Below are 21,602 nucleotides of genomic sequence, written 5' to 3'. Positions count from 1 at the left end.
CCCTTGTCTTCGTTGTAACAGAGGGAGATTTTTGTGATTTTCCTCTCTATGAAACGCAAATGCGTGTTAATTCCATCAAAAAGCCTTCCACGAAGGTTTTCTTGCCCCAATGGCTTATTAGTAAAGTTCTTAATCAGTTTGCGCTTCTGTTTTTTTTTCTACACCCATTAACGCAGTAGCTTATTAAGTACTGGTGTATTATGCTTAGAATATCGTTCGTGAACCAGAATATCGTACAAATTAAAGTCACATTAATATGGTTCTAAGGTGAACCAGAGTATAATATTTCTCTTACTTAATTTAATGACTCCTTAGCCCAACTGAAATTCATATAATGGTTTATAATTTAGATTAAGGTGCTAACAAACTTTTATTGTCTATTATGGTTCGAATGACAGCTGGTTAATTGAAAATGATTGATCTATTGGTAACGTTCTTAATCAGTTACTGCTTCTGTTTGTCCCACAATAACGCACCAATTCATTAAGGACTGGTTTATCATGTCGAGAATACCGTTTGTGAGTCATAATATCTTTCGAATTGGTGCCACATTAAGATGATTCTAAGGTGAACCAGAGTATTATATTTTTCATACTCGATTTAACGACACAAGGGTGAAACTCGAAATAATTTTATGGTCTATAATTAACATCTTATTAGCAAAGTACTAACAAAATTTTACCGTGTAATATAGTTTGAATAACAGCTGGTTAATTGAAAATTTTTTGGTCCATTAGTAAGGTTCCTTACCAGGTTGTGTTTCCGCCTTTTTCTAACCCCAATAACACTCCAGCTTATTTTAGGACTGTTGTGTCATGACTAAAATATTGTTCGCAACACACAATTAGACGCAAATTAATCTACCGATTCTGTTCAAAATCTTAAAACATCAAAACATGTTTGATTGCCGGAGGACAGAGAGAGAGAGAGAGACGGAAAAGTTAAAATTTGGTTGTTAGAAATACTTATACTCACTAGTGATTTGATGAAAAATTATTACTTAAATATCATTTGGCGACCTTTTTTAAATAACTTTTGACTGTGATTCTAAAAATCCGAAGCGAGCATTATGGAACACACTGCACAATTAGCTAAATTTTGACTATAAGTAATTATTGAAAGTCCATAACCCTGACTTAAAATATTTTATTTTATCACTGTTTAGGTGAATATTGTTACCTTTTCGTTTTGATTTGCAATAATTTTAAAAGTTTTATTCTTGAATTTTTAACTGCATAGGATAAGTATGATATTTGGTCCCATTTAAAACATAATTTCTTTAGCAGAAATATTTTGTTTATTTTATTTTCTACTGAAAATTAAAGCTAAGGGATAGCATAGCTTCAGCTCCTTTGCAAAAAAAAACTCTTCTTGATTGTCAAGAAAAATCAAAATGCGAGAATACTTTTTATTTCAACAAGGTTTTTCGTTCTATTATTTATTTAAAGCGTTTAAGCTCAGGCCCAGATCTCTCCGATCAAGAAAGAAAAAGAACTCGGAGCAAAAATAATGATTTTAAATGGGAGGTACTGTCGCTTCCATCATACTCGCCAGACATTGTACCATTGGATTTTAATACATTCAGATTGTTACGCCATTTTATATATGACAAAAAGTGTGAAACTTTGAATGATAACCAAGCTGTCATCTCCGAATTTACTCAAAAATTAATAATTTTTTTCTCTCTCTGGCAATGAAGTTCTGCTCTCTTTATTCGCAAAATGTTATTAAATAAATGTCAAGAATAAAGGATATAAATGTTTACGACTAAAAATGTTCAACTCCGTATCCTTGTAATTTTGAACCCAATCCAGAAGACAAGAGAATTCCTGGATCGAGTATTGGGAGAAATTTGCCTTCGTGGAGGACTTTTTAAAGGAGCTAAACCGCATTTGCGTTACATGGAGAGGAAGACCACGATAACCTCCCACGGTTAGCCTGACGGCCAGGGGACTCTAACCCATGATCCGTCTACCACTGAGGATATTTCACGTCAGCACTGTGGTCGGTGCAAGCCGGATGCGGAATTCGTATTGACTGGGATTCGAACCCGGTTCGCCTAATTGGAAGGGGAACGCTCTATCCCCTGAGCCATCGCGGCTCTAATGAAGGTGATTGCACGATTAAGTAAAAATAAAAACTTAACGTTTGAATTCAATGTTAAAGAAATTATATTATTTTCCATTGTAATATTGTAAACCGCAAAAAAGTTCAGCGTGCAGTTGTCAGTATTTTTGCTGTTGAGGTAAACTAACAACATTTTTAAGTACAGGGCTGTAGTTATCGTTCAAAAAACTAGGGCAAGCAAATTATTAAAAATGGGCTTGTATCTTCAGCGTAATGTTTTTGCGGTGAAGCTATAAACTGATTCTAATGCGCATGAAAATATGTGTTGTCAGTAAACAAGCAAACAAGCAAAAAAAAAAAAAAAAAAAAAATGGATGAATAAATAAACAGTAAACAAAATATAAATAATAACAGTGAAAATTGAAAAAGAAAATGAGACTACATGCACTATCAATAATTTTAGTTTGTTTCCACACTAAAAAGGGTGGCAACTTTGCACCAAAATTGTTTATAGTGTTTTATACATAAACATTAATTCCAACTTAAATCTTCGAACCAAAATGTCAGCATATATTACTAGTTAGTCTAGGAAATTGAAATTTAAGTAAAAAAAGTTTAGATGGTAGTTTACTATAATAACATAGAATTTCTTTCTAACTATTTTTTTCAAAAAAAAAAAAGAAATTGCTAACATTTTTTATGCATGAGCAAAACACTTAAGCTTCTTTTGCCTAAAATCAATTTCAGCGAAGATTTCAAAGATTAAAAATAAAACGCGGAAACTAAAAAACTGTAGTTTTCTCGTTATGAACTATTTCCAATATAAAAACTGCAGCATGTGATTGCAGGGTAGGCAAATGTTCACTAAATTATTCATGAAATGCGATGGTTCATACTGAGGAGAAGACAAATGCTGACATGCGTGTCAACAATACATCAAAACTTCTGTTTTGAGTAAAGTAGTAGCCTGGTATCGATCATTGTTTCTTGTAAGGTTCATGTTTACAATCAATTAATATCTCTCCCCAGTCATCGAAAACTCAAATACATGGGAGAGATATTATTTTCAGACAGAATGTGATATTTGTACCTGATTTGCATCACGGAATAAGAATAGAAGCTGTAATTTATGGGATCTTAAAACTGGCAGTAAGGATACAGATTGAAAAATGCATTTAAATATAACAAAACGAAAAAAAAGTAGGCGATGTCAGAGAAAAGAAGTTTGCTAATAGTTTTTTAATATTATTTTCTGCTGGAAAACTGAAAATACTTATCAAAGTTTTTTTTTTTCCTTTTTTGTATTGTACACTGAGAATGTGTGATCAAATCTACTAGAAGACGATAAAATTTACCATGCTTCTACCATCATTTCAGCTATCGAAAACTCAAATATATGGAAGAGATATTATTTTCTGACAGAATATTATATCTGTACCTGATTTGCATCAAAAAATAAGAATAAAAACTGTAATTTATAGGATCTTAAAACCAATAGAGAGGATACAGATTGAAAAATACATTTAACCCTTTGCTTATGGTATACCATGTTGTATCATCACATGTGTTCCATATGTTATACCAGCCGTAAGCAAAGGGTGAAATATAACAAGGGAAAAAAAGTAGGCGATATCAAAGAAAATAATTTTTATTTTTAATTTTATTTTTTGCTGGAAAGCTGTCTTATATATTTTTATTTTTCCCCCTTTTTTGTATTGTACACTGAGAAAAATGTATGGTCAGATCTGCTAGAAAATGGTAAAGTTTACCCTGTTTCTGCCAACATTTCAGCTATCGAAAACTCAAATATATGGAAGAGATATTATTTTCTGACAGAATATTATATCTGTACCTGATTTGCATCAAAAAATAAGAATAAAAACTGTAATTTATAGGATCTTAAAACCAATAGAGAGGATACAGATTGAAAAATACATTTAACCCTTTGCTTATAGTATACCATGTTGTATCATCACATGTGTTCCATATGTTATACCAGCCGTAAGCAAAGGGTGAAATATAACAAGGGAAAAAAAGTAGGCGATATCAAAGAAAATAATTTTAGAAAAAAAAAAATTTTTTTTGCTGGAAAGCTGTCTTATATATTTTTATTTTTTCCCGTTTTTTGTATTGTACACTGAGAAAATGTATGGTCAGATCTACTAGAATATGTTAAAATTTACCATGTTTCTGTCACCATTTTGAAAACTCAAATATATAGAAGAGATATTATTTTCAGATATAATATGATATTTGTTCCTGATCGCATCACGAAATAAGAATAGAAGCTGTGATCATGGGAGTTTAAAATAGGCAGATGAGATTTAGATTGAAAAATATAGTTGTGTATGTACTTGTCAACAATTTTTTTTCCGTTCTATATTGTACACTGAGATAAAAAGTATGGTCAAAACTACCAGAAAATTTACCGTGGTTCTCATTGTATGGTAAAGCCTAAAAGCGCGGTAGTTTTTACTGAAGCACTTTAATAATGATTTTGGTTAAATTAACAAAATAATATTGTTTCATAATCTGTGTTAAAATGGGCTAAAATTTGTTAATTTTATCAGGAGACCTTGCATGGTGTTGAAATCTATTTATTCGGCTAAATTTACATTTTAACTTTGTATTTTTTACTGTATGTGAGGTAATATGATCCGTAATTTTGAAACCAAAATTTTCGGTAAACCGTTACCAGATGAATGGTGTAAATACCGTTTAATTTGGGTTTATTACCAATTTTTTGTTTTACTGGAAATGTCTTTCAAAAAATCTCAAATTCATCAAAAATTGCAAAAAATTTCCTATTCTTTAATAAAAATGAAATTTCAAGTTTAAAAAAATCTTTTTAATAACATGCTTTTCAAACAAACAAAACCTACCACTTCCTAGTTTTATATTTTTTCCATATGTGTGGTAATAGAACTATAATCTTGAAAACCAGGATTCCGATAGACCGTTACCATATGAACAGAAAATTTTCCAATTAATTAAATGGTTTAAATACGGTATATTTTACAGTTTTAATTTACTAGAATTATCATTATTAAAAAAAAAAAAAAAAAAAAAAAAAAAAAAAAAAAAAAAAAAAACAGAAATGTCATTATCATACAGAACGGTAATTTTACCAGATTTTTTTCTCCGTGTAGAAATAATCATTTGAGCTGAGTACAGTAAAGGTCCTAAAGAAAAGTATGGATCATCACACTTAGGGGCATTATTGTCTATATTCTCAGAAAAATCAGTTCAATCTTGAACAATAATATCGTTATCTTGAGCCATAATATTGTGCAAATTTGTGCTACCCTAATTAGTTGTTAAATCGTACTATGTGTTTTGTTCTTGAACCACAGTATTGTGCAATGAAATTTAAGAAATACGGTGATCTAAATCAAAATAGCCCCCCCCGCTGCATTAGAGTAGTAGCAAACTTTTAAGATATTACAGTTTAACATGTTCAAAACAGTTAAGTTATCATCAAATTTGCAGTGAATATTCACAAATTTTTTATGGGGGGGGGGGGGGGGAATGAATGTCTCAATCTGTACACTGCTTAAGTTTTAATCGAATTTGTATCAGATTACATTCCGAAATGTTGCAATGTTTTTTGCAGAGTATATTATGATTCAGATGCAGGCATTCGAAATTTAAAAACTGTAGTAAAAAAAAATTAAAAATTTTTTAAAAAAAAAAACGCTTTTTCGAAACTATTGTTGAAAGGAAGCTAATCCGTTTGCAGCATTTTATTAATATTTTCAGCAAGTTTTTCTCCTAAAATTATTATTCAAAAGTTTTAACCATGTTATGTAAGGTAAAAAAAAAAAAAAACTTTTGTAAAGCATATTCATTAAAATTAAAAAAAAAAAGGTTTATTTCTCATCTTAAACATTTATTTATAAAAGATATTAAATGTGGAACAAGTTAATAAAATTCTGGATAATATCTGTTGTAAAGAGTTTCATTTTAAAATGTTGCAGTGAATAAAAATGTCAAAATCTAATAACAATCGTATTTAATAAATGTAAACAACAAAACATACATATATGATACTAAGCTACGGAATAAGCTGGACTTGTCTTATATTGATACACTGTAATTTTTTTTAGAATTTTATGTACTATAATAACGAACAAAATTTACTTCATTCAATACTGGAACACATTGAAACCTTATATTATTGAACAAATCATTCCTTCCTAAACCTGATTACACACTGATCATAAACTTGACGCACTGATTAACTTCATACTCTGATTATAAACTTGATTGATACACTGTAAAAATTTTTATAACGCTATGTACTATAATACCGAGCAAAATTTACTCCATTCAATACTGGAAGGCATTGAAACCTTATATTATTGAACAAATCATTCCTTCCTAAACGTGATTATACACTGATCATAAACTTGACGCACTGATTAACTTGATACTCTGATTATAAACTTGATTGAAACACTGTAAAAATTTTTATAACGCTATGTACTATAATACCGAACAAAATTTACTCCATTCAATATGCATAGAAGTCTTATATTATTGAACAAATCATTCCTTCCTAAACGTGATTATACACTGATCATAAACTTGACGTACTGATTAACTTGATACACTGATTATAAACTTGATTGATACACTGTAAAATTTTTTATAAAACTATGTACTATAATACCGAGCAAAATTTACTCCATTCATAATATGGAACACATTGAAACCATATTATTGGGCAAATCATTCCTTCCTAAACATGATTATTTAGTAACTAGTTCGGTTTGCAAATTTTTAAGTCACATTGATTTTGAACACATTGTACTATAATATTGAACAGAGACAAAGTTAATTGCAACCATAACATGAAGCAAACGGGAACCATATTATTGATCAAATAATTCTTTCCTACACCTTTAACTCCTTTTTTAGGAAAATTTATTTAGAGCACATAATATCATGCAAAATTTATTTCTACCATAATAAGTAGCAATGTGGAACCATATTATTGGGCAAAATAATCTTTCCTAAACTTGATTTCATAATACATTCAGCATATGTGAAAATATGAGTCTTTAAGGCTGCAACTAATTTGGATGATAAAGGTGATGGTGGTGGATGATATTTGGATGATATATATGATATTTAGACGCCTGGTGGCTGAGCGTTACTGCTTCGCGCTGTCGTGCCACAGGTCCCTGGTTCGATCCTCGGGTCGGGCAAGGTTGACTCAGTGGGTCGATATCAGTCTCATCCCTTCAGTGGGTCGATAAATGAGTACCAAGCATGCTTGGGAACTAAACACTGGGGGTTCCGCGTTCGGCTGACCACCTGACTGGAACATCTGCTCCTGCACCCCAGAGCCCAAGGTCAAGAAAACTGAGATGGGCACAGTAGGCCTTGGCCCTCTTGGGCTGTCGCGCACCAGAGTTTAGTTATATATGATATTTAATGCTTTTTCAGTTTGAAATGTCGTAATAAGTTAGCTGCTAACTTAATAACGAGCTAACTGTTATCTGTTATATAGAAGGCATACGGCTTCAATGGTTTTTCTGAAAGTGAGTTTGTTTCCTGAAACAGATATTGAGAAACGTAATTACAGCTGCAATTCAATTGTTTGAAAGAAAAAGAAGAAGAAGTGATACACAACTTTATGTAAGTAATATTCTAAATCTTCGCTGAATTACCAATTGGATGCTAGATAATGATCTTTTAACAGATTTCAATCTTAAACTAATGTACTTAACTCAGTAAAAACTTGAAATAACGATGATTTTAGATCATTCACTGCAGAAAAAGGATAAATTTTAACCTTAAATTTAACCAAAACATTAAAATATCTTCTAAAATGGAAAATTGATTAATTTTCTCTCATAATGTTATTTTTTTAGTTGTCATGACTGATTATTTAAAATCAAAATAGAAAAAATAATTAAAAAAAAAAAAAAAAACAAACCCGAAATGAACAATACGCGTGATACAATATTACAGCAATTGATTGAATAATAATTGCATTGTTAAGTTATATAGTGCAGCCTCTAGCTGTGATATCTTTATGGTTAACATTTGCGAAAGTTTAACGCTTGGATCGCATTTCTTTCCTTTTTTTTTTGTCTTTAATTTAACTTGCATATAATTATTATTTCAAAAATGGCATTGTATGCAAAAATATGCATTGATTGAATTTTACCATGAGAATTAGACGAAAACAAATGTTCATTTATTTTAGTGGAGGCTGAAATCGATTTCGAAATTAAACGAGTATTGAAAAGAACTGGAAAATAAAATATCTTAAATAATTTCGCGCGAAAAATAATTGGAACTGTTTCTTTCTTTGTATTCAGGAATTTTAATCTTTCTAAGCTACTATTTATTTCGGACGCACATTGCAAACTGTAAAATAATGAGGACATCAACAAAGGAAAAACCTTGAGCTAATTATAAGCTGGACTTTAAATTATACCATTTAATTTAACTTATTGTTTTATAAGAAATTTCAAACTGAATTTAGTGGCATTAACTTGAACCATTCAGTATTGCCTGTGAAACTTGTCCTGCTGTAAAATAGGTTAAGAACTCATAATTGATTTGATTTAATAATGTATAGCACGATGCCAGTGCGACAGTCTTAAAATATTTTATTGGTTATTTACGAGAGAGGGGGAAAAAACTGCAATAGATTTTTTTTTCAAAATGTGAAGAAATAAAATAAAATTAAATGATTTTTGGTTTTAACTAAGACATTTAAAACTGCACATTTGCTTGAGTTTAAGTTTTTCTGAAAATTTAATTTTATTACATTTAAGCTAATGGAAACCAATTTGAATGACGATTGTAAAGTAATGCATCAGAAATACATGGTTAACATAAGCATTAATCATTTTGCATATGTTTAATCCTTTTTAGAATTGGGTATTGGCTCTTCAGAAGAAGATCACTGATACCCACAAATGTGACAAATAACGTCAGCACCAACTGATCGCTTATAAGCAAAATGGCGAGTGTTAAAGTTGAGCTGAGTTTCTCTACATAACTTAGAATGCTAATTAACGCTAATTATCGTAATGCTAATTAACGTAAGTTAATTAAATATAACGTCGTATCGCACATCGATTTGGTGAAATATGCTTCTTTCTAGGCTACGTCTTTTACTTAAATTAGATTTATTATTTGTTTATTGCGAGCGAGATATATTTTTGCATTGTGTACATGGCAACTTCGATGCATGATTAATTTATGTTCTACATGTCTTCATGCCTGTCTTTGTGTTAAGTAAGAAATATATAGTGAAAGAATATAGAATGTGTCATTTAAGAGAATTGATATTTTCAGGCTTGGCTTATTCGAAATAGAATGGAAAGAACAGTTGCTATCGTAAAAAATTCCAGGTTTCAACAACCAATCAGAATCGTGATACTAACACTACGTCACTTGCAGACATACCATTATAGTTGAGAATTCTTCAGTTTTAGTTTGTTGTACAGCTCACAAGGTATGAGCTTGTTATGAAATTTTCTTTTAATCTTAATAAATTTTTCCTTTATATAATAAAATATTTTCTTTTGTTTATTACGCTAAAAGTTTTATCTTTGCTTTAATAATTCCAAAAATATAATTTTTAACGTAAACTTCGCAAAAACAAACTTTTATATCAAAAATCTTAAAATAGACAAATGCATAATATGAACTGTCTTTGATGATCGCAGATGTATTGGTATAATTTTACAAGAAAAAAATGAATAGTGAATCTGAAATACCACATACCTTGTATCTCAAATTATGATTCGATGACGGCTTTGTATTTTATATATTGATAAGATACTGCTGAATTAGTAAATATCCGCATCAGTTTATTTGCTAAAATTAAGTAAAAATAAATAAAAAAATGTTTAGAAAAATGTTAGATGCTGCGATTCCAAGTTCGTCGGGAAGAAAAAGGATCACAAAATAAGCGAGAGAATATTAGTTTTAGGATTTTCTGCTTTCTACCATTTTTAGACTCTAAATTTTTTAAAAATTCCAAAAAGAACAGAAATGTTCGCAAAAGATATATTTGTTATGAAATTTAAACTCATTTTAAAGAGCTAACTATGATTAAACTAATAATAATCTGGATTGCATATTCAAGTAAATTACACTCATAAATTTTACCTAATGCAACTAAATAGCGTTTTATTAAGTTATAAAATAAATTCGTCATTTCAAAATTTTAATCAGCTGAGTAACTCTTTAGAATTTTGTTTTTCAATCACTGTTTGAAATTATTTATTTAGAATTAGCCGATTTAAGAATTTTTCATTCTTAAATAAAGTAAAAAAATTGCTTGTCTTTTGAGTTAGGTTGAAAATTGCAAAGTTCAGACTATTAACTATAATATCTACCGCGTGATTTGGTAGTGATAAAAAATTACATACGAGAATAGTTTGAATTCATTTTTTTTTTTTTTTTATTTATTTATTTTACAACCGTCGTAGAACATCAGACCCAATGTTTGGGTTTACGACTACTAATGTTCATTTCCGTAGCCTTGTAATTTTGAACCCAATCCGATGGATCAAGTATAGGGAGAAATTTGCCTTCGTGGAGGACTTTTTGATGGATTGCGTTACACGGAGAGGAAGACCATGAGAACCTCCCACGGTTAGCCTGACGGCAGGGGGACTCTAAACCATGATGCGTCTACCACTGAGGACTTTTCTCGTCAGCACTGTGGTCGGTGCAAGCCGGATGCGGATTCGTATCGACCAGCCATTGCCGGGATTCGAACCCGGTTCACCTCATTGGAAGGTGAACGCTCTATCCCCTGAGCCATCACTGCTCAATATAATTATTTAAATATTTCTTTCTAATCAAAACGAAAACATGATATAACAAATTTAATAATAACAGAAATTATATCAGCAGAACTATCACACTTTGCATATTTACACGAATTAAATTTTTTTTTTAAATCTTGTTTTCTTCCATTTTCCCATTTTTTCATTTGGAATCAGAAAACTTTAGAATCTCTGATTCTTGACTATAAATATCACACCTTCAGTGTGAGGTTCGGGAAAATTAAATATGAAATCTATAAATATAAAGTCCGCTATGCGAGTTAGTGCACTGTAAGAAAATTTTCTGCAGAGTTGCCTCCATTTTCGGTATTGAGATAAGCTAAAAGTTTTCACAGTGCACGTAGTCATATTTTTTATTTACTTTTTTATTACTATAATTTTTGTAATTTATTCATTAATTTTCTGTTAGTTTGCTTACTGACAAAACATATTTTATGACTTCATTGCAAAAGCATTGCGCTTAAAAAACAAACACATTTTCAGTATTATATTTCTTATAAATCTTTCAAACGATTGTTATTTTGTTAATTTAATATAATTAACTACAGTTCAGTACTTAAAAATGTATTTAGTTTACCTCATCGCCAAAAATGATTGCAACTATTCACTAAATTTTTTTAAAATGTATTGATAAAAGTTTTAAAAACAGCCCACGAATAATATTTCTGTTTGAAATATTTGTCATAAAATAAAAAAGAGATTACTTCCTAACAATACTAATAATAACATAAAATCTATTACACTTTGCACATTTAAAATAATCATACACGTTATTTTTTTATGTAGCAAGTCATGTTAAGTTTTAAAAAAACATTCTTCATTTTTGCATTTAAATTAGCTCAGTAATTCTTAAGAGAAAGCAGTGAGCTACTTTCACTTTTTGACCTTTTGCTTTTCATTTTTTTTCTTTCAACTTTCTACTTAATTTTTTAGGATCGAAAGAATTTCTTTTGTTATGGAAAACGCTGTTTGAACATGCTGGTAATTTTCTGCCGTTTGTGACGGAAAGCGAATCGTTAAACAAAACAATTGTTCAGAAGTTCTAGGAAATCCATTTAACGGCAACGGAAAATCTCTCACAGAAACTTTTATTTCCTCTTATAGTTCCAGGAAAATAGTAAAAATAATTTACTGGAAAAATAGGTCAATTTGAATGCGGTTGAATTTTTTGGGGATTTTATTTTATTGTTTTTATTTATATGTTTTGCCTACATAGATCGAAAAACATCTTTATGTAAGAGCAAGTAAAAATATTTACGAAATGTTTTGAATGTTTTTTCTTTCTTTCCCTTTTTTATTTATTTATTAAATTTTTTTGTTGTTGTTAAATTTAATACTTGAAGTTGGTGAAATAAATAAAGAATTGATCTGACAGAATTGAAAAACAAGTCTTTTCATGTGCAATAAATTGTTGAAAAAATTGGGAATTCAGTTTCTGTTTTGATGGATGTATGTAATCAACAAATGATATTTTACATAAATATTTTTAGTTTTACACTTTAATATCAAACGCAGCTCAATTTCCTAGAAATATTTGTGGTTTAAGTGTTTTATTTTGATATGTTTAATCTTTCAAACATAATACACGAATGAATGCATTAAGTTAAATTTAAATATATGACGCAACGAAATTTTTTAAAATAAGTTATGATAAATTCCCTATTCTTGTTTTGTTTTGATAGATATAATCCATCAAGTATGTTTGTAAAAGTATGATTTACTTTCAATTTCTCATTTTTATATGTCACAGACTAACAATTACCGAAAAAAGTGATAATAAAAAACGGTGCTTTCATGCCTACAGTTACATTGATATCGATTTGTTTTCATTTTCATATTTTAATATCACATACAACAATAATAGTAAAAAGGAACAATTATTTTGTTTTGATAGATTTATTTGAGCAATAAAACGCGCATCAATTTCCATATATTACTTCAAATTTAATGATTTATGCAAAACACATTAATTTATAAGAAAGTAATATGTTAGTTACTTTGCCTTGATTGATGTATAGTGGAAAGAAAAAACGGACAACTTAACTTTTGATCTAATGAAAGGATCTTTACGTTCTGGGAGTCATTCTTAATGGTTCAAGGGTGTGATCTCAAACACGATAGTTATTTAGTGCAGGCGATATTTTGAGTTACGAAATCAGACACAAAAACTTACTTTCTCTGAACAAACATATCTTTTTCTCGATTGATTCGAATTTCTGACTTTCAAAATACAGTGGGTGGCTGCAATCTGGGAAATATGGTACAATATTATGGTCCCCATAATATGGTCAGGTGAGCGATCCAAAGTTTGGACCCCTTAATGTTAATTTTACTTTATGCGTATCTCGCAACATCTCGAGCAAATTTTAAGAGCATTGATAAATTTTTGTACACAATTATAAAATTAGTTTATTCAAATATAATTTCCATGCAAAAAAAAAAAAAGCTTTAGATAAATATTTATAATTTTTATTATTTTATTTAATATTTTTGACTCGACAATTTTTTGAACTATGTGGTATACAAAATTTTACATCATTTTAAGGAAAATAATTTTATATGGCAAAATACAAAATTTGATTGAAACCGATCGAATATTTCCTAAGAAATCGAATTTTTAAAATACGACTTTCTCGAAATTCAATTTCCCAGGAACTATTCGACCGATTTCACGTAAATTTTGTATTATGCTATGCAAAATTATTTTCTTTAAAGTAATGTAAAAATTTGCATGCTTTAGAATTCAAAAATTTTCGGTTAAAATTAAATAAAATAATAAAAAAGTGATAAATATTTACTAAAAGTTATTTTTTACATGGAATCTTTGAATAAAAAAATTTTATAATTGTGTGCAAAAATTTTTCAATTCACTTTAAAATTTTTCGAGATATGGCACAAAATGAAAAAAGTGAGATTAACATTAAGGATCCAAACATTGGATCTATCTACTGGCCAAACTATGGGGATCACATTTCCCAGATTGCGGATAGCCCTATATTTTGGGACTCAAAAATTCAAATCATTTGAAAAAAAAAAAGGTATGATTATTCAGAGAAACTATGTTTTTGTGTCTAATTCTGTAGATTAAAATATCTTCTGCATTAATTAATTAGCATATCTGACGTTACCTACTCAAACTATTGAGAATGAGTCCTAGAACTTGAAGATCCGATCATTATATCAAAAGTTTTTCCGGGTAGTCTTTTTTACCCCACATTGTATTACTCTATTTATTATAATTTACAAAAACTCCAGTTTATGTTTGATTTCAAACTATTTTACATCATGCATGGAGAAAAAAGATTCTGACAAAATTATCGAACAGTATGGTAATGTCAATTTTAGTACAGAGGGAAAAAAACATGATTCTAGTTAATAAAATTAAAATATACGGAATTTAAATCATTCATTCGGTAATTTTTTCGATCACATGGTAACGGTTTACCGGAAATTCTAGTTTTAATTAATTATTGTTCTTATTAAACATTTAGTAAAAAATACAAAATTTAAAAGTAAATTTAACCGACAGTTTTAATGCGATGTTAAGGTTTCATGATAAAATGGCCACATTTTACCACCTTTATCAAATTTTATCACGCATTTTAAAACTATATTAAGTTGCTTATTTTACCAAAATCATTATCAAAGGGCTTCGGTAAAGATTACTGAGCTTTTTGGTGTTCCCGTAGAGCCAGGAACACGGTAAATGTCACCATATTCAGTTAGTTTTCAGTTAGTAATGAAACACTGACTAAATCTAATCAGTTAGTTCAATTGAAATTAATCAGTTAGATTCAGTTAGTGTTTCCTTAGTAAATAGCTCAAAGTCAAGAAAGAAGAGGACTAATCATTTTGTTCAGCCGTAGATGAATAATTTAACAATAACTTGTTAGAAGAAATCTCTTCTTATTTGTTACTTGTTGCTTTCTAACGCATGCGCTCTGAAACACTTGTGAACGGGAATATTTTGTGTGCTTGTCAGCTGGATTAGGGATTTCGTATAGCGTGTTTAGCTTAGAATTCAATCGTCGAATTCTTCAAGGTTTTATTTACTTTTATTACTTTGGCTTTTATGCGAGCTTCAGGGCGCATAGTTCCTTTTCCCAACTATTTTATAGTTCAAGTATGTTCTAAGCTTGGTTCTAAGTCTGTTTTTATTTTCAAGTTTTTAATAACTAGTTTGTTTTGGCAATTGAGTTTCATTTCATTATTCGATGGCTCATGTTAGTTTAATTCATGTTAGTTTTCCCCCACACATTTTGTTTCAATTAATATCTATCAATGATAATTGCATTAACGCAAATTTAGCTTTAATAGTTTCGAAGTTTGAAGTCCAGTAATCTAAAAATTAGTGAGAGGGTTTTAGTTTACATTAAAGAACGTAGGGCTTGGATTCTTGGTTGGGCCACCTTCATTATTTTGCAGTTCAATGTTAGCAAATACTGGTGTTTTAATTATTTAAGATACTTTATGAAGTTATAAAATCGCCAACATGTCTGTGTAGGCCGGGATAGCCTAGTCGGTTGGACGCCGAGGCCATGTCCAAGAGTTCGTGGGTTCGATCCCTGCCGGCCGCAGACTTCCCGTGTTGTAAATGGTGACTGATGCACGGTAAATCTGTCGAGTCGCAAAGTCTTCCATGTTCCCATAACAAATCAATACCTCTGGGGGTACTGACACAGGAGTTACCTTGTCTTCTGGATTGGTTCAAAATTACAAGGCTACGGAGTTGAACATTAGTAGTCGTAAACCCATAAAATTGGGTCGGCTGTTCAACGACGGTTATAAAATAAAATACTGACAGTTAGTTGCTTTTAATTAATAGCAAACCAGATTTGCCATGTCTGATCTGGTTGCCCAGTTACAGAAACCATATCAAGGCTAATATTTTGGTGGATTGTTTGGGAAGTATACTAAAATACTAAAATGCTGTCGTGTCCGTTTTATTTCTTCAGTTTGTTTTGAGACTTGAACCTGAATCTCTATTCATCACATTTAGATGAAAATGAAAATCGCAGAATTCGGACAGTCGTTTCGATCTTAATAGCGAATTACTTAAATATTTTCTGAGTTAAAAGAAATGATACATAAATAAATAAACTAACAAGTAAATAACTAAAAAAAATTTCGCTGAAAAATGAACGAACATGAAACAACATTAAAATTTGATTTTTTCTTGCATGAAAGGAAAAGAAAAATTAAGAGATTATTCCTTAGAATTGTTTCTGCTTACATTACATGAAAAAATTTAAAATGTGGATTAAGATTTTTCTTTCCATTTTTTAAAAAATTAAATTGATTTTCTTCCCTGCAGTAGTTACGTACCTTTCTTTTCAAAGGCATCTAATCTTACACTGAGGAAAAAAGTATTGTTAAAACTATCAAAATATGGTAAAATTTACCATGTTAACTTTATGGTCTGCACAAAAAGCTCGTTAAATTTTACCAAAGAGGTTTGGTAATGATTTTAGCAAAATTGACAATAAAACGTAATTTTATAATATTTGATAAAATTTGATAAATGTGGTAAAATTCAGTAATTTTATCATGATATCTTAGAGAATGGTGTTAAAACCATTTATTCGATTGAATTTACTTTTCAGTTTTGTATTTTTTACTAAATGTGTGGTCATAACAATAATAAATTTAAAAACTAGAATTTCCGGTAAACCGTTAACATATGAATGAAAAAATTAGTAATTGAATACCGTGTAAAATTGGTTTTATTAGCTAAATTTACATTGTCTTTTTATTAAAAATGTTATTACTATACTATACGGTAATTAACCAGAATTTTTTTCAACGCGCTGAGTTTGCCCCAAGCACCCAAACTCCCTTGCACGCCACTGCCTTTAACTGACGATGATTTAAAAAAAAAAAAAAAAAAAAAAAAAAAAAAAAAATTATATCCTCGATCTTTTGCAACACCCTAACAAGACTGCGTGCCTGTTTATCAAAACACCACTTTTAATACAATTCAGGTAAAAAGGTGAGTAAACAGTTAATGTGTAACGTGCTAAAATAAGCACCAAACTCGACAAGACTCTTCCCGCATTTTAAGTTTAATACACCCCTCAATTTTCTTAGCCTCCATTTTTCAGGCACTAAGACATGCCCACGGAAGCAAAGCTACTTTTAGAACGTCGTTTTGAAGGAAATATTTTATTTTCCTCGGCAAGTAACACGTAAAAAGTACATTAATTGCCCCACCGCGTGTGAAATTGTAGCCGCGCGATCACCCGCCTAAAGGGCAAGATATACATAAAAAGAAACAAAAAATATTTTTTTGATTAATCGCCAAATTATGACAACCCAGTCTTAGGAACTGCCCTAATGCTTCTGTATTTATTCGTTGGATTCTAATCACTTGTCTCTCCTAACAACCGTGGGCGTAACCAGCGCTTTAACGCGCATGCGTATTTGAGATATGAAATAGGGGCAAGGGGGAGAGATAGAGGTAAAATTATTGGCGACCAAAAAAACGCAATGGTAAAATTTTCTTACTTTTTTTTTTTTTAATATAGTTCATTTCGTGTAAGGAATACAGAATGCCTTGTTATTCTGCGAAATTATTCCAAACACTTGGGGCAAAATTTTGGAGCAATTAAATGGTAGCTGCTGGTAATGAGTTTTGGCGAAATGTGCTTTTTGATCATTTTTAGATATAATTCTTAGCCAAGTGTAATAACACTTTCCCCTACATTTTGGTTCGTCTAATAGCCGAAAGCAATTTGAGTTCTTGCCAATTACATTGCTATTTCTAAATAGTTAATAAGCACTCCAGTGGCCCTAACCATTGTATGTAATGATTAGTAAATGTTTTTGCATTTAACGCTTATTATAGAACGTAATAGTTAATAAGATGGATATATTTGGCCTCGTCTTAATGTAATCATATGCATAAGAGTAATAATGTAGCAGAATTATATTTGAAATTACAGATTTCTTCCCTCATTATTAAAGAAAGTAATTTATTTGCGTTTGTTTTCATTTATGAAATAATCAGTCACACAACTTCTAAAAACTAGAATTAATGGGGGCTTAAAAAAGCTTCACTGCAAAATGTTGCGTAGACGCAATATTTCGCAGTGATGTAATAATTACCGAAATGAAAAAGAGAGACTGTGTTTATAGGCGTGTCTCTTAATTAAAACGCACAGCAGCGTTGGCATTTAATCGTTAAAGGTTACATGAATATTTTTATAACACAAAAACAATTTTGAATTTAAAAAAATGTTTCTTTGTTGCTCTATTTGAAATACTGAAATTATTGAGTTTTGATAGTGTAATGAATTATTTTTTTGCATGTTTTATTATGGTTTATTAATTAGATGTCGCAAATTTAAAGAAATTTTCTTATAATTTTCGGATAAAATGTTCAACCGACTACAATATAAAACTTTAAACTAAATTTTGATCCTGTAATAGTCGAAAGTAGTTTGAGTGCTTGCCAGTTTCATTGCTGCTAAATGAAAACACTGTAAAAAAAATTCCGGAACAAATTACGGTAAACACTACTGGCACTTAAAAGTGCATCATCCGCAAAATCCATTTTACTGTAAAATATTATATATTTTTTTGTTATGATTTATTATAAATTTTTTTGGTATGATTTATTTAATTATTAGTAACGATTTATTTAATTAAATGAAAATTACAGTATATCAGATTTTTTATTCGTAACATGTTCCGGTAAAAATGGATTTTAAGGTAAAAAGTACCAGTACTTTTTACCGGAATGTTTTATATTGCTCTCCAGAAATCTGGTAAATATTTTGCCACTTAAAGCATATTATTGTGTTTTAGAGAATTAAATATTAAGTTAAGAGTACATATTTGGTTTCGTCTAAATGAAATCATAAGCACTGAAGTTAAAATGTTGCACAACAAAATTTGCAATGACTGATTTTTTTTCTGTATGCTTTTTTTACGAATAAAAATTATTTTTGTATGGTTATTTGTATGACATTTTTTATTAGCGGGAAAACCCAGCAGCATATACAACTACAGAGAGAGAGGGAGAGAGAGACACAGAGAGAGAGAGAGAGAGAGAGAGAGACAGAGAGGCAGAGAGAGAGAGAGAGACAGAGAGAGTATGGGGCACAGAGAATGCACTCACACATGCAAAAAGAACAATTCATGCTTTATAACTACTTTTAAGCTGTCAAAAATATAGTTCTTATTAATATTTCCAAAAATATTTCTGTGATATAATCTTGGCTATACCTTTATCATTTTGGAAGGGTATTTATGAAATATTTCAATTTACTTCTATTGTCATGCCATTATATTTTAGAATTTCTTCTTACTGTACATTTTTGTAACTGTACATTGTTCTGAATGTGCATTTTTTTAAAGATGATCTTAAAAATATTTCTGTAACATGCCCTTGAGAACACATCTACCATACACTCTAAAAACTGTACCTCTGATTTCAGAGGCACATTTGAATCATTTGTGCCTCTGAATTTTAAGGGCACAACGTACCTTTAAAAATGAAAGGCACAATGTACCTCTGATTTCAGAGGCACATTTGGATCGTTTGTGCTTCTGAATTTTAAGGGCACAACGTACCTTCAAAAATGAAAGGCACAATGTACCTCTGATTTCAGAGGCAAAATCAGATGTACCTCTTAACTTGGAAGGTACATTGTACCTTAGATTTTGCTTTTATGTACCGCTCATTGAAACAAGCATTTAGTGGTACCAAAACCTGTTATTTACCAGATTTGAACACATTTTTTTTTACCTATTTGTAATTTGCTAGCACTTTATGTAAAAAGGGACTTTCTGTTTGGTTTACACTATTACCAAGATATTAATTATAATAATTCTTAATGAAAAATATTTCTCAATTCTTTGAATATTGGCCACTTGAAAGTGATCATTTCAAAGGATTCCATCAAAGGCTTTTTCATAGACAATTATAAAATATGTAAATTTATACCATTTCTTTAATTATGTAGCGTTTAATGATACTTCAACAACTACAATGATGCTTTTCTAATCAGATATAGGTACAAAAAGATAATATTTATTACTGTTAAGCCAAGTCAATATAATTCATGAATTTTTTTTTCTTTTCCAAAAAGCATCCTCAAAATGGAAATTTATTATAAATTTAGATATTTTTTAAATATTTAGAGATTTCATAAAATAGTTTTATAAGGATCAAAAATTAAACACTAAATATCATGAAATCTAATATCTTTTATTTTCACACATAAAGAACAATTTTACATAATTTAGTAACAGTTGCAATATGATGTATACAGTTGCACAAATTTGGAAAAACATAGAATATTTTAAAATGATAGATGTAGATTTTGACAACTTGGATATTTTATAACATAAAATATGCTTAAACAACTGACTTAACAAGTGTAAAATAAAAGATTTCTTTCCATTGAAATGAATATTTTTAAAATCCAGATTTTAGCGAAACATATTAACCCGTTAGGCGCCATCATTCCCATTTTGGGAACATTAGCTTTCAATTTTTTTAGAACTAACTGTACTTAATATTATTTAATCGATGATTTTATTTGAGCTCAGAATATATGAAAAGCCTTCTGCAATTTTTTTGGAAAGCTTGTTTCAGAGTTTTTTTTTTATTGTATTTTAAAAAACGTGAAATTCTGCATTTTTGCCCCAATCATTAAACATGCATTTGTTTTATAAATATTATTAAAATAAAAATTACTTTCGTGCTTAAACTTGATTACAACAATCGGATATAATTCTCTTTTCTATAATCCGAATTTCGATGTCTACAGTATTTCTTAAAATGTCCTATTTCACCACAATAGAAACATTCACGTTCAGATCTAAATTTCTTCACAATACTTGGCGAATTCCATTTCTCATTAAAATGTTCTTTCTGGCGATCGTTATTACACGGAATAGCTTGTGGATCATACTGAAAATTGGCAATGAGATTTTCTTTAAAGTAATAATAATTATCATCATAAATTTCTGACCTTTCAGCAGGAATAAGCTGTAAAGCACACGAAAACCAAAGATCGAAATTCACACTAAATCTCTTCGCTTTCTGTTCAAAGAGTTCGAAGTACCGTCGAATTCCACACTTCTTGGCATCAATTTTAAACATCTCATTCACTAATTTTTTCTAAAGTAGGAAATCCTTAATAACAATAATATTTGTCACCAATTCTTTCAAAAACTTAATAAAACATTTCTGGAACGGATCCCACCGCTGTCACCAATTAATACATAGCTGTAGCGTATCAAGCTATATTAAAGAGCTGCTCAGTTTTTTATAAAAACATTTATTTCACACCACAACAAATACAATAACAAATATAAAGTACCCGTAACGGGATAGTTAAATCTTATAAAGGAAACTAGAAAAAGTGCCCGTAGCGGGATATATGAAAACTCACCCGTAACGGGATAGATAAAATATCATAAAACAAACTAGATAAACCCGTAACGGGTAATACGAAAACTCAAATTCCACACAAAACTAATTCTAAAAAATCAACAACTTTCTGGTGTTCTAATTTTATCGTCTGCTTTTATTATTTGTATTTCGTCATAAAATATTTCATTGATGTGCGCATGCGCTTCTTCTCCGTTACATCGTACCGAAGAAAAAAAAGGGAAGCCCATTTGAGAGGCACAGGGAACCGGTAAAATCCTTTCGTACCGCACATTGACTCGCGTTTGCTTTGGTGCCCTTCATTTCTT

General features: G+C 30.0%; 1 long non-coding RNA gene across 1 annotated transcript in view; it reads left to right on the top strand.

Annotated features, from left to right (window-relative positions):
- The window catches only part of LOC107448627 (uncharacterized), a 38,353-nt gene extending 17,088 nt beyond the window's left edge, over nucleotides 1–21,265 (top strand). The window contains exons 2-3 of the long non-coding RNA XR_001584674.4: nucleotides 9,388–9,547; nucleotides 18,872–21,265. This is a non-coding gene — a long non-coding RNA (uncharacterized LOC107448627). The remainder of the gene's footprint in view (nucleotides 1–9,387; nucleotides 9,548–18,871) is intronic.
- The last annotated feature ends 337 nt before the right edge of the window (nucleotides 21,266–21,602 follow it).

The sequence above is a fragment of the Parasteatoda tepidariorum genome, chromosome 4 (genome assembly GCF_982258835.1).
Source record: "Parasteatoda tepidariorum strain Cologne lab strain chromosome 4, Ptep-v5.0, whole genome shotgun sequence".
Taxonomy (NCBI): Eukaryota; Metazoa; Arthropoda; class Arachnida; order Araneae; family Theridiidae; genus Parasteatoda; species Parasteatoda tepidariorum.
This window is presented reverse-complemented; position numbering and strand designations above follow the sequence as displayed.